The sequence below is a fragment of the Cyanistes caeruleus genome, chromosome 5 (genome assembly GCF_971803275.1).
Source record: "Cyanistes caeruleus chromosome 5, bCyaCae1.hap1.1, whole genome shotgun sequence".
In the NCBI taxonomy this organism is placed as follows: domain Eukaryota; kingdom Metazoa; phylum Chordata; class Aves; order Passeriformes; family Paridae; genus Cyanistes; species Cyanistes caeruleus.
The window spans coordinates 55,375,394-55,390,726 of NC_141705.1; positions in this window are offsets into that span (position 1 = coordinate 55,375,394).

The window sequence follows — 15,333 nt, forward strand, 5'->3', positions numbered from 1 at the left end:
TTCCATGTCGGAGGGAGGCCATTGCTTGTATCTGACACCCACAGTTGTGCATCCCTCATTAGACTAATCACCCCTCTCTCCTGAGAAGGATCAATTTCTCTGGTTTCCCTCCAGAGCAGGGAAGAGCATTGCAGCTGCCTTCTGCTGGATTTAGCTCTGTGCTTCCAACTGGAGAGGTAGAAGTCCTCTTTAAGGCCTGTTTACCACAGTGACAGAAATGATAGAAATTGGCAGGGAATTTGTAACAGTGATTACCTTTTGCCTAATTGGCATCGCCATCATTACAACTAATAACGTGGCAAGTTGTTCAGCTTGCTTGTCCATGATGAACAGTGGTCAATAGCTTTTATATCTTCAGAGGCCTTGCTGTCAAATGTGAGTTCTGCAGTAACTCTGGAGCGCTGTGGAGATCGAGGAATAATGAAACCTTAATGGATGGTTCTCTCTGTGAAAAACAGTTTGTTTCCATTGTTTCAAAGTGAAGGGACAAGTCTACACAGTCTGTCAGCAGAAGATTTTCAATAGGGGTTACATCTCCAGGCTGGCTGGTGCCCAGGCTAGATTTGCATCATGTGGGAGCCAGCCAGGCTTCCCTGAGGAAGGTGCAGTTTTAGTGGTGGAGAGCAAAGAGGCCACTGGCCCAAAGAAAATAGGTTTAGATTAGATAATAGGAAGAAATTATTTACTGTGGCGGTGGTGAGGCCCTGGAACGGTCTGTCCAGAGAAGTTGTGGATGCCTCTTTCCTGGAAACCTTCAAGGCCATGTGAGATGGCACTTTGAGCAGCCTGATCCAGTGGGGAGGTGTCCCTGCCCACGGTGGTGGGGGTTGAAACCAGCTTGTCTTTTAGATCCCTCCCAACCCAAACCATTCTATGATTCTCTGATTTGCAGCCTGACTTTATCATTCTTCATTTAAGCCAGGTATCCTAACAAGGGCTTTCCTCTTGTCAGCACTACCCTTGCTTGGGTCCTAATTATGTGCTAAGCTAAACTCAAATATCAGGTCAGATCTCCTTGATTTTGAAAAGTCATAGAGATCTCTATTAAAACAGGGGAGTGAGCATGGCTGCTCCTGTCAGGACAAAAGCCATCAGGTTAAAAGGCTCTACACGTGTGCAGAGTGTATCATCAAAGCCAATCCCAGATAGTGTCTGCTTTGTTTCTACTGGAGAAAAGTTGCAGCTCAATAAATAGACTGATTTGGGGATTTGGGAAGCAGCCAAGATTGAGCATAATTGGAGATTCAGGAAACCTGACAGCCTTTTGTACCCACTTCTGTACAAGCTGGCAGGAAACCTTAGAGAATTGTTTTCCCCTTCCTGTGTCTCAGTATCCCCATTTGAAAATAATATCAGTCTTCCTTATAGTATTTGAAATGCATGAGGAGCTGAATATCATTACACTTACTGGCTTTTACACTAGAACTTCACATGGCAGAAAACAGGCTGAAAAACCCATCAATAATCTTGCAATTTTACCCTCACACACTTGACCAGGGTTTTAAAATTCCAGCTTTCCTGAGTTCACATAGTGAGGAGCATTTGAAATTTTTCAGAGGAAACCTTCTAAAATCAAAGCATCCAGTAATAAAGGGAAACAAAGAGCAAGAGTACTATTTTTTCAACAGCAACTTTTACATCCAAATATTTTATGCATGCAAAAATATGCATCCATGCCTATTTTTTTAGATTTGTTTAAAATGCAGATAGCTAGAAAAGCAGTTGCTTATTACATTTCTCATATACACTTTCAAGGGTGAGTTACAGTGATTCTTTTTTTCCCAGATGGTAACTGATATTATTTTCTCTTTTGTTGTTTCTGTTTATTGTATAACATGTAACCAGAGATTTACAAATACCTGATTATTTATTATGCTGAAAGAAATTCTTCCTTATTAAATGTCTGCCTTTAATAATCATTTCCTCCATCAGTTAGATATCAATATTAGACTCTGTGATTAAATTTATGGCTTAAAAGCATTTGCTTTTAACTCTGGGAAAGTCCTATTTTATATTTTTTTTTGCTTAATCTATTTTTCATTTTCTGATTACTCCATTTTTTTAGGCTACCTTTTTTTGTCTCTTCTGATTCCTGTTTCTTATGATGTTATATCTAAAGATTACTAAAAATGGTTATCTGTTGCAAATGGCAAATATGACTATATATATTTCCTAATTGCTGTATAACTAGGATAAAATTTACAGGCAAAATTAAGCCCCTTAGGAAGTGCTGTGCTTTGATCTTTCTAAATTATAAAACCTGTATTACCAACAAGTGAAAAATGTTGGGTAGTAGTGTGAGTTGGTATTTAATGGATAGATAAACTTCTGCCATTCCTAATGTATTGTTTTTATCTGAAATCTCCTTATATTAAATGTGATACAGACTTTCATCCTGAAATAGCTTGTGTTGGATTAGTATGCCAAAGAATGGTTGTTCTATCCCACCAACCCACCTAATCACCTGTGCTGGAGATATTGATGAGAGTTTGGTCACTTAGTTTCAGTGTCATGCCCAGTGCTGTCTCTGGAGTTAATTCTAAGGGGAGTGCTCTTCATTTTTGTTATCGTTAATGAGAACTAGGAGAGAAGGCTCTGCATTTATTTAATGAGAATGTCACGGTTTGAGCAGAGCTGGAGAAGTGAATTTGAAAGGCTGATCTTTATAATGAACCAGAACATTGTCAAATCACATCAGCCATGATATGGAATTGGGTTTAACAGCTCTGTGTCTTACATGAGGTCGAATAACTGTGTGCACATGAATTTTGCATGTTTAAAAATATAACCTTTGTCTCTTATGGAAAAATTTATTAAATATATACCTTTACATGTGATACTGATCAAGCAGAGTATGTAGTGGGTTGGCAAATGCTCATCAGGGAGAACAAGGAAAAGAAAAAAAATTAACACTGCCACTGCCACATACTTTGTGCATTCACTAGGAACTAACTCTTAGAGGCAAAAGAGAGTAGGAACTGACATGGCTTAGTCAGTAGTGTACTAAAGTAATTTTGTGAGACCTTCCTGATGAAGGCTATATTACTTCTAGGCATGATGGAAATCCACAGGAGTGACATGGTAAGTGAGACAGGATCCCTCTGAAACAAAGAACAGTGCTTGGTTTGTACCTCACATTCAGCTGATGGCAGAGAAGATGCACAATGCACAGATGGACCAGAAGTCCAAGAAAATAAACTGCTTCCTCAGTCTTGCCTCTCAGTTTTTCACCAATTCTAGATCTGCTGTTGAGTGGTGAGAATAAGTTTTTCTTATATAGCAAAACCATGGGAAGATAATTGAAAATGTGTTCTTTATTATTCATAGGTATGATGGGAGCAGGAACCTGAAAAGCCTGAAAATTACAGAATACTCAAATAATTATCTTATGACTAAATACTTCCTCTCTCTGGTCTCTCCATAAAGTTAATCCTATGTGTGGTCTAATCCATGTGGAAGAATGAATTAGCATATCCAAGGAGCATTTTCTTTGTTGTTTACATGTTGGAGGATCTTCTCAGGAATTAAGCAGGATTGTTTCAGCTCAAGTGAGATATGAAGACTACTTAACTCTACTTAGAACATAACCACAGAGGTATTAACTAGGCCTGATCCTCCTCTCCTGAAATTGGTGGCTGCTCTTAAAGACAACAGTAATATGCCCTTTATTTGCACCAAAATTCTGTGGTAGATAACAATATAATTTCCCACTTGCAGTAATTTTTCAGGCCTGCACCTGAGAGATGCAGAAAGTCTACAATACCCTTGCTGCTTCAGTTCCTATTTTTGGATTTTACAGTTCACACAGAGCCCAAGGAAATTACTGAATTCATCCCCACTGATTCAGCTAATATGGAAACTGCTGGAACGCTGGAATAGACAATGCTCAGGCAGTGTGGACTGGTTTCAGCAATGCCACACAGCCCTCTTGAGCATTCCAGCTTCCTTTCTGGTTCATTTAACCAAGTGAAAGCAGATGAACTGATCAGCCCAGGCCTCCCAGGGAGGCTGGAACTTGCAGAAGAAAGTTGTGTAGTTCTCCAGCATGGAAAAAACCATTGGCTGCTAACAAAGCAGGGGGATATTGCCAGCAATTCAGAGTGTCTGTTAGTCTGTGAGCAGTCTGTTTGTGTGTATTTGGCATTCAGGTGAAACCTCAGGTGACTTTCACATGCTCAGCGATGCCCTGACTTCTGCACATTCAGGTAAAGTCAGAGGCAATGGCAGGCAACGTCTGGTACTGAAGCTAAACTTCTGGGATTGCTCAAAAAACCTGCACAATGGAGTTAAATAAGTGAGGTGATGATGGTTCATCCAAGATACAAAATAGTAGCAGCTACTACTTACAAAGCCGTCTGGTCTCAAAGTCTACCCATATACTTTACATACAATACAGATTACCACTCCAAACTCTGCTGAAAATGCAGCTATTGTTAGGGGCCTGATATTTTACAATATTTTTCCGAATAACCTATGACAATGAGCAGCTCCGACTAATTTTCCTTATCCTTCCTGATTATGCAGATAGTCCAGAGCCAAAGATTTGAGTTGCTATTTTCACTCTACTTTTTTATTGTCCATATCTTTATTTCAGATTGGAATTTGAAATCCAAGTGCATAACAGGAACATACTGCTGTATTTGGACATGATGTCTAGCTAGGACACTACCTTACCTGGGTCTTGAATTTGATCCAGGGAATGGAATGGAATGGAATGGAATGGAATGGAATGGAATGGAATGGAATAGAATAGAATAGAATAGAATAGAATAGAATAGAATAGAATAGAATAGAATAGAATAGAATAGAATAGAATAGAATAGAATAAGAATAGTTGCAAGGGACCTACAATAACACTCTAATCCAACTGCCTGACAACTAATGTCATCCACTTCAGAGGTTATTTAAAGAAACCCTACCTATATTCTCAGAGAACACACTTCATTGCTGTACTGAGGGAATAGTTTATGCCTTAAAAGATTTTCCTGCACCTTCCCAGACTGTGAGTAGTATCAAAGGCTCTAACTCAGGTTCCTTTGAAAGTTCTAGCTTCTCTTTGAATCTGGAACTCGGTGTGACCCTGTACCAGAGACTTGCCTGTCTCACTGTACAGTGAGAGGTTTCTGCTCCACAACTTGATTTTAGATACGTTTCTGTGAGCTCCAGGGACATGAGTGGAGCTGGGCTGGGAAGTCAAAGCTGGGTTAGTGGGACCCACAGATAGACTCGAGGACAAAGCAGAAGCAATCACAATTTGAGAACTAATTCCAGGAACAAGCTTGTGGTCTCACTCCAAGCCCTCTCAGGAATGGCAACCCATAACCCACTGCCCACACCTTTCTGCACTGCCTGTTCCTGTCTGGACATTGCCCAAGGGCTGAATTTTTGAAATGGTGGTCAAAACCCCACATGCTCCCTATCAGATCTTCTCTCCCTTTGGAAGAGCTGAAGCAATCACCTCCCCATTTTGGTCCCATATTATAAACTCCTATAGGAATATAGGAGAGCTGTCACTGCTGGCAGAGATGTCACCATCTCAGCCTCAGGATTCTCTATCCCTCCAGCTTTCCTTGCTTCAAGGGCCCTGGTTTTATTAGGCTTAGCTCTGAATCCTGATCCCCACTGCTTTGCTGGCATTGACAATCTACCCTCGCTTTCCTTTGTAAAGGTTAGAGTTCCCTGTCACTGGTCTCAGTCAAGAGACAGCATGGGCAAGTCCCCCTGCTTCTCTGCATGTGAACATGACTCATGCTGCCTTTCAGAAGAGCAGATCTCTGTGAGCTTGTTCCTGCTTAAGGCAGTGAGGGGAGCACCTGCAAATGCAGCTGCTTCAGCTGGAGGTGACAAGCAATAACAAGGCCTTTGGGGAGATATGTTCTGAGCAGGGAAGGCCAAAATAAATGAGACACAGAAGGGGATTTTTGCCCTGCACCTCAAAACCTACTGCTGCATGTATGCCATGGATCTTGCCTCTGTATGTGCATTGGTACAGAGCTGGGTGCTGGTATAGAGCAGCAGGGTGCATAAAAACTCATCTCCCCAAGGCTTTTAAATCCTGCCAGGCTGACTGCATGATTTGGGACCATATGCATATCAGCAGCCTGGCTATACAGTCCCATCACTGAGCTCCTAGCTGAGTCCTTGCAGAGGCATTTGACATATTTGTTGCTGCAAAATGCTCAGCCTGTTTCCTGCAGAAATACACTCCTGCCGCAGTTAAATACAGTGGCAGTGATAATGGTGAGATATGACTGAAGGTTCTGCAAGAAAAGCCAGGTGGTTTTTGTCCTGCTGAAAAATACGTGCATGATGGAGACACCTTCATCACTCACAACATGCGCTAATTTTAGTGTATAGGAAGCAGATTTGGCTCCACCTGCTGGCTTCAGACCAGTTGCAGGCCAAGCTGATGTTTTCCAGGGAAAATTCTGAAACACGCAATTTAAATTTAAATAAAAACGAGAACAAATAAAAATTCAGTTCTTTGGGGTAAGATAGCAGGCTATCTGGACGCAAAATTTAAATAAAAACAAATAAATTAAAATAAAGGAGAGGAAGATAGATATTTTTTCCCCATAATGTTGAGGGAAATTCTTCCAGAGGTATTGTTGACTTCAGGGAATATTGGAAGGAATGCAAGAGGAATTTTCTCTGAGCTAGTGCCTGTTTTGAATGGTCTGTTTATCTGTAGTCAAACTCCCTGTTAAAGATTTAGTGACATTCTAGCTTTTGGGTGCATAAGCTAAAGATACACATTCTCAATTATGTTGTAAAGTCAACTGCTCTCTAAAAGCTTATTACAATTTCTAGGGTTTGTGAAAATGATGATTATGGTGATTGCTACCCAAATGCCTTTCAATTTACTAATAAAAAAGTGTGATGAGTTTCTTATGCTGTAGCCATCTGCTCAATACTGAGATGTTCAACACTGACAGATGAGAGTTCTACTTCTGTTTGGTTTGGATTTTTTTTATAATAACTTTCAAGATCTGTGTAAATTTTAATTATGTATTTTCCATCATTTTTTTTATTCCTTGCTTCTGTGGGATAAAGGAAGATACGCAAAGAAGACACATCTTACATATAAAGAAGACTGTAGATTCAGATCCTTTGTCTGTCAAAGATTTCTTGTGTTATTTTATTGTGGAATTGAGGACTCTCATATTTGCTGCTGCTAGGGACCCATGTCTGCTTTAGAATAAATTTTCTGGGAAGCATTTCCTATTATTTTGTATGTCCGCACCTGTTTTTAGGAGAGATTTTGTTGTTAGTGAATGCTGCAAGAAGCAGGGCAGGATTGACAGCAGCAACAGCACACTCTTATACTTTGCATAATGATGAACTTTGGGTAGTAATTTCAGAACAAGAAAAGAGAAATTTTGTGAATTCTGAACAGCTTTGCAGGAATGGACACTTCTTTATCTGTTAAACCTGGGTATGACCTTTCTGCTACTGCCTGGAGGACAGGTTCTGTCTCTCTAAATAGTCCCTTTCATTTCTGCTTTTAGACCTTCTTTTAAACTAAAGAACTACCAAATCATTCCTGTGCACGTCCTCAACATTACACCTGACTATACAATCAGAACCATTTATATTTCATTTGGACAAATTGAATTAATCCTTCTCAATGTATGGGATAGAAAAGTATTTAGCTTATTTATTTTAAAGGCCTGTGGTAGAAACTGTCGGTGGTAGTTGGATCATTTTAGTCTTAAGTTTGATATACTGTCTTGGAAAGAAATATATAGATTAACTAGGTAGCTATAAGGTCTCTGACTCTCTTATCCCAGTGCTCTGCTTTTGAGGCTTATATTTGTGTTTCCCCTATTACTATATGGCCTTTCTGTTTTGACTGTGCCTGCATCTGACTGGAGAGAATTTGGAGAAAGCCATGCCCATATGATGGTATTGGTGATTTTGAAGGACACTTTTTGTTAGGTCCTTGACTTGCCATAATTAAAAGTAAGTCTCCTAAAAATAATCTGTGAACAGACCACACCCCAGCCATGCAAACCCTGAGTATCAGAGATCCATGACCCCCTTCCCAAAATCTATTCTGTGGAGCAGCTGTGGTGCATCTGCAGAGTCCCCCTCTCAAACAGCAGGCTTGCCCCTGCTTCCCAATCCCAGCTGCCCCAGACCTGCATGGTTTGGTGTCCTTCCTTCTCAAAAGGGACTTCAAGATGATTTCTTTCCTTGGCAGCACTTAACACAGCCCCAGATAATTCTAGGGACATCTCAGTCACTACCATAAATACAGGTTACAGGCTGGAAGAAAAAATGACATTATACTATCCATGAAATAAAGTAGTCTTTAGGGCAGACTCTCCAGCAAGAAAAGATTCCCGTCGCACCTTAGCACAGCACAGTGAAGAAGTGCTCTGTGTCTGTGATGTTCTGCAGCCCCCAGCCATCTCTGCTGCAGCTGACTCCAGCCTCGAGTCAGCACCAGGCAAAGACATGACCAGCACCAGCACAAGACTAAGCAATTCAAGGGAGAAACAGGGAATAAATAATTTGTTCATATGTTTTGACTGAAGTAACGGGTCTTAGAGGCAAAATAATAGATGATCATATTGGAAGTTGCTAACTGGTGGCCAGTGACAGATACCAAGGAAAGGAGAGGACAAAGGTGTGAAATGTCATGTGTCTCCAAAATTTTCTCCTGCATCCTTGTCAATGTCTGAGGTGCATCCTGGAGGAAATTATGTCTTTTCATTTAATGGCTTTTATGGGCTTTGCTTCCCTGGATGTACCCGATTGCTTCTTGGATCCACATACATTTTTATTTTCTGCAACATTCTTTGGCAAGCTGTATTTCACAGTTTAACTCATGCCATAGAGCCACAGAACCATTGAACAGTTTGGGTTGGAAGGGATTTTAAAGATCATCTAGTTCCAAATCCCCTGCCATGGGCAGGGACACTTTCCACTAGAGCAGGTTGCTCAAAGCCCCTTCCAACCTGGCCTTGAGCACTTCCAGGCATGGAGAATCCACAGCTTCTGTGGGCTGCCTGATCCACTGTCTTGACATATTCATAGTTAAAAATTTCTTCCCAACCTAAATCTACCCTTTTTTTCAGTTTAAATCTGTTACTCCTCATTATTATATTCCCTAATAGAATCTCCCTCCCCATCTTTCCTGTAAGGTCCTCTTTAAGGCTGGAAGGTTGCTATGAGGTCCCCCCACAGCCCTCTTTTCTCTAGGCTAAAGATCTTTTTTTTCTTTTTCTTTGCTCAAATGATGTCAATATAATTGTCTTTACTCATAAAAAAGCACCATGTAATATTTATATGCAGTGTGTTTATTATTAATAACTACAATAGTTTTAGAGCATAGGTTTGGGTATTCTCTTGGCCTCTTACTTCATTTCCTGTATATAAACAATTAAGAAAAGAGTAAGTGATGGTGACAGGTGGAAGACAGGTTTTGGAAGGCTTACTTGCCATGACTAGGAGCTGCAGAACTGTGTGAATTCTGCAAATTTCTCAGGGCTATGTCAGTGAAATAACTTATATTGACTTTCCCTGTAGCACAAAACAGCACTTTTTAATCAGCACCCACAAATTCTCTGTAGCACTCTCTGTGTTTTGTTTTAATCACATGATATATGCCAGACATTGAGTCATCATTTGCTAAAGCACATAAAATGGTATTCAATCTTTATGCTTCCCTAGCTGTACTGCTTTGCAGATTATTGTTTTACTGGTTCTTAGGTGATTATCTTACCCATACAATATTACACTGCATAAAACTGTTTCTCTTCATAGGAAATTGAGTTCGCATTGTGATTCATACTTGCAATTATTGTCTAAATCCTTTCAATGAGTCAAAATGACACAGTTAGTAAAAAAAGCCAAACCAATCTCCATGGCTAACATATCTGCCCCTTGCCTTGAATTTTTGATAACCTGCACTATTATGGTAGTCTTGTGAGCATAATCTCTGGAACTTTTTCATACTTCTCTCTTCTCCATGGTCATATAAATGGTGACCATAAATTCAGACGGGAAAGACCTCTGGAATTTCATAGCTGGAATTTAGTGCACTAACATTTCACCTCAAGGACTTTTTCACATTCCTTTAGTGTCTCAGTCTAGTTTCTCATTAGGCAGATTTCTGAAGACTGGGGATACTCCTCTGTCACAGTTTGAGTCACAGTCTGGTATTTCTGTAACATGAAGGCCTTGTTCTGTAGTTTATCTGATCAGTCTGGTACTCTTCCAGTTTTTGTGTTAGCACAAACATTTCAGAGTTTGAATACTGCTCTATCAGAGAACCTGTCCCAACTGGAGCCTTAAAAGAGGGTTTTCCCTCCAGAAAAAGAATAATGGTGTCACCTCTGCTGGCTTTGTTGACCTCACAAGACAAGAACACCTTTGCTCAGTAAGTGCTTCGCCATGGGAAACCATCTCATTTCACCATAGAGAGAAAATTTTAAGCCTGGGCACTGATTTGTTTTGGTCTGTTGTTATTCTCCCTTTGCATGGATCAGCACAGCACAGCTGCAATGTGACTCTAATAAGCTTCACACAGTGTATGTGAGCTTGGTTTGGTGTTTAAAAGCATTTGGAGCTCTGTACTTGCAGTGAAGTGTAAACGGAGAATGGTGTTTTCCTTTGGCAGGAGAGATGACATAGGAGGACTGTGCTAGATCCTGAGAACTTGGTCAAACTTCTTCTGAATACAGGCCTATGACTTATTGGAACATCTTCACAAAAGGGATCCCAGACCTGAACTGAAGGTTTCTGTGGTTTAAATCATCATCTTTGTTCTTCATAATTTGTTCCAGTGCAGTGAAATGGTTCTTGGGGAGAAAAATATGTCATGAATCTCACTGGGACAGAATAATCTTAGGCTTGTAGTGGTGATCTTCTTCAGTGGGAGGATTTGGAAGCAATATTTCCAGATAGTGTGAATATATTAAAAAAATATTATGTCTTAGCAGATATAAAATTTCTAATGGCCATGACTTGGGTGAAAATCTATCTCAGTTTCAAATGAAACTGTGGAATTAAAATTTCACATCTATTGGATTCTTATTTACTTCCATACATGCCCTTTGCTTCCACTCCCACAGTGTGGAGATGTAAAATTTTTCCTGGTCACAGATCAATCTCACTAGGCCTTTCTCCAAAGCTGTTGCTGTTTCTATGTAGAAATAGTCTCTGACCACTGACAAATATTCACATTTAAGCTTGGAGGAACACATCACATTTCTAGCAGTAATGTGACTATTAAAATATTTGATAGTTTTATGGCACAGATGACATTGAATATACAAAGTCAATATTTTGAACGAGGCACAACAATCAATACTTGAGCTCCAAAGGGGTTTATAAAATAAGTCAATATCACAGGTCTGCCCAAGATGTTTTAATTTGGTTGCATGGAATGTTATTCTTTAAGGAAAAAAGAAACACAAAAGCATGGTTTAAAGAGCACAGCAACTAATTGAGAAAATAGCAAGCATATTCTATTTTTTTAATTAAGTTCATTGACCTCAATACATATTTAGCATGATTCAGTTATAGGTTTTTTGCTTTGATAGCAGTTCTTCATAATTTGAAACAATGGCTCTACTAGGTCATGCAGTAGTGGGGTCCCACACTTGCCACTCCTTTCTTCCACTCAGTCTGCCATGCTTAGCATATGCATGACTTGGTGTCTGGGCTGTCTAAAGCACTCTGTCTTTTATACCTGTAGTCTAGCAGGATGAGTGGCAGTTTTCCTGAATTCAACCTGCATGAGTGACAGCTTAACTTCACAAGGTGGCACGTACCTAATCTGATTTCTTTTGTAGCTGGGTGGTTGTAGCTGGTTTCCCCTCTTTTTTTTTTTTTTTCCGTCTTCCCATAAAATAACTTTTACATATGCTGCTGAGCTGTAATGGAGATGTGTGAATGGATAAGAGTGTTGGGAGAAGCCTCCATCATTCACTCCATGCTCCATGCAGATGCAGGGTAACCAGGGGTGAATCCACCCTAAGGCTATTGATTACCCTGTCACTGTTACACACTGTTTACACATTATCTCAAGTGGCTCTGTCCTCAGTCTCCAGAGGTTGCTCCTGCTACCCAGCCAAACACAAAGAAAGACTCTTCTGCCAACTGCTCTTTCATTCCATGATGGATTTCAGAAATCCATCAACAGCTACAGCACCTGGTGCTACTTGGGCTTGGCCCACTGCTCTGGGCTGTCCTACAAGTTTCATAAGTAGAAATGTTTATATCTGTAAAAAATGTGCATGGTTTGTGCATGGCTTATAATAAGTAAGACAGAGCAAGCAATGCATTGTAGTGCAATAGCAGCTGGTTTCACTGCTGTGCATTGTCAAGATGACAAACTGCAAGTTATCTATCACACAATCTCATCTGTCAATCTGTTAGTCCTCGTTATCATTACTGGATGCAATTCAAAGACAAAATGAAATACAGTCAGGAGTGGGGGAGTTCTCAGTGCTTAATCTGATGTCAGTTGTTTGGCTTATGTGTATTTTAGGTTTCAGTATCTTTTCTGTAACACAGAATAGTTTTTCCACAAAAAAGACCGTAAGAATGCAGAAATTCATATATTGGATATCTGGAGAAGAGATGGTGCAGTGGAGTCTTTTTTCCAATTTTCAGATAAACTTATTTAAAATGAATAAATCAAAACGTCTCATGTAAATACATAACATATTTTCCCTTGCTTATCTCAAAATTTATAATGAGGAATAGGTAAGTATTTTACTATGACAGACACTATCACTGGTGATCTTTACCCATTTGTATGTACATACAAAAGAATGAAACCCTCACTCAAGGTACAGGTACATAGGTTGAGTGCCTGAACATTTATATACCAGTTAGACAAAAAAATCTCTGTTCCTTTAGTTTATCAGTGATACGTGAAAAAAATTTAAGGCACTTTACAATTTCAATTTTCCATGCCCTCATGTGAAGATTAGACAAAACAGGACATGCGACAAACTTTTGATCTTCCCTCAACATCATCCTGTTGCCTTGAACTAGGAAAGCATGGATTGTCTGATGATGAGAGCCAAGTTAATTCTAGGAATTGAAAATTTTTAGCATCTGTAACAATTCAGGAATGTTGCTATCAGACACACATAACGATTTTGGCATTTCTGATCCTTTGCCATGTAGACTTGTGTAATTGTTAGCATTACAAGGCCTTTCTTCTGAGGAGTAATGAGGTCTTTATCTCTTCCAAGAGAAAAAAAAAAAAAAGAATAAAAAAATTGTACTATTTTTCAATTAAATAGTGCCATATTGGTCATAAAACGAATCATTACCATTAAATTAAAAGAAAATGAAATGACACTGCAAATTTTGGAGCTAAAATAGGATTTCTTCTGCCTGGCATTGTTCATAAATCAGTCTACTATACTAATTGCAAAGTCGACATTTCACTAAAATGAAGAAAAGCTTTATCCACCACCTTCCTTCATCCACCATGTGGGTGCCTCCCTCAGCACCATCACTAGCACTCATGAGAAAGAACAGAAATGAATAACAGTCTGAATGTTGTTATAGGCTCTTCATTCTTGTGGTAAAACACCTAATTTGTGCTCCAGGGAGGCAGCAAACCTCCCTGAAAAGAGGGTCCTGTCTGCAAATGGGTGCTTCTGTTCCACACAAGAGAAAACCACCAATGACCATAACTCATGGTTGTTTTTCCTGGGAGCTGGTTGGTTGCAGGTTTTGCTGCAAGGGGTTGGTCTCTGACCTCAGCAAGATTTCTTGCACATGGCTTTGTCTAAGGTACCCAGTGCCCCAAATCTACTCTGTAACACTATCTTAGAGGGCTTTCCCTTTCAGCCCTGTGCTGTAGCCTTCTTACACTTCTCTTGACCCCTTGTAAAGCTTCCTTTCTCCTGGCACAAAGCAGATCCTGGACCTTTTTCCATAGTGGCCACACTGAGTTGGCTTCCATGCATCAGGGATGGCAGAGTACAGCTCCACTGACCAACCTGTCTCTGGCAGATTCTGGAACTTTCCTCAGTTTGCCACCTTCTCCTGCAGCTTGGCCACTGAACAGAGCAGGTCATCAATCTGGTCACCCTTCCTCACAGGCTTGCTTTGGAATCACTTTCCACCTCTCAGAATATCCCTTCATACATCCACAATCAGAAGTCTGGGTGGTCACATGCTTGAGCAGCAGCTCTGTCTGGGTATCTGCATTGTTTCTACTGGGTGCTAAAACCTCAGGAAAAGCAGAGGACACTGCCTTTTTCTGGGTGGTCATGATGCTGCCAACAGCTATTTTCCACTGCTGGACACCTGCCCACTGCAAAATGTAAATGCTTGCCTGTTGCAGTCTTCTGGGCTGATGGGTTTGGCCTGCTTAAATATCCTGCACTGGCAGTGCAGGCTCTGCCTCTTGTTGTTTCTTCCCATCCATGGGTCTCTGTTTTTCAGGGAATAATTCCCCTGTTTTCTCAAGTCTCTACTTGTCCATGAGTCTTCCCCCATGTGTCGTTTTGCTGCTGCTTTTTGCCTCTGCTCCTCTGACTGCTCCGGTGTCTCTTGAAGTCTGCTGCAAGGGCTGACAGTTTTAGGGAACTGTATTCTTTCCTTGCATGAGTATACTCAACTCCTCAGTCCCACAGATTTTCTTGATATTTGAGACAAGACATTCAAAGCAAACATGGAACCAAGTCCACTGTTCTTTCCCAAATGACTCTAAAGATTCTGTACCCATATGTAGCACAATCTGAATTTCCCTTGGTGATAGCCCTTTCTGAAAACTGTACTTGGATTGACTTCAGGAACATCTACAGTTGTGCTTCAGCCTGCAGTTTGCTCAGAGTTGTATCGCTTCCCCAGGTAGAAAAAGCCTAATGCCAAACACAATCTATTTCACTCAGGTTAACGAGTCCTAAATAATCAAAGTAATGACAATAATGGTGAGATTGTAATCACCAAATCAATATGCTGGGTGAGGACTGTATAACGCTCAAATGAATTTAATACACTTTTAAAACTAACAAAGACAACAAAGCCATCTTGTCAGGATTCCTGCATCTTTGCAATATGTATTTGTTCTGATGAGATATCTAAGTCTATGTACATGCAAAAAAGGGATAATTCAGCAATAATTGCATCTTATGCAGAATATATAGTGGGTGGTGGGGGATAAACAGCTTGTGAATCAATAAACCATGAGGCTGCAGGCTGAGTTATTTATTGATTTACGACCCACAGCTCCAAGTTTACTTCATATGTAATGCAATTATACCTTCTGGATTATGCTTCATTTAAGAGGCAAGGAAAATATATCATTTCATACCAGGAAACATGCTGTCTGCATGTTAATAATACTTCTAA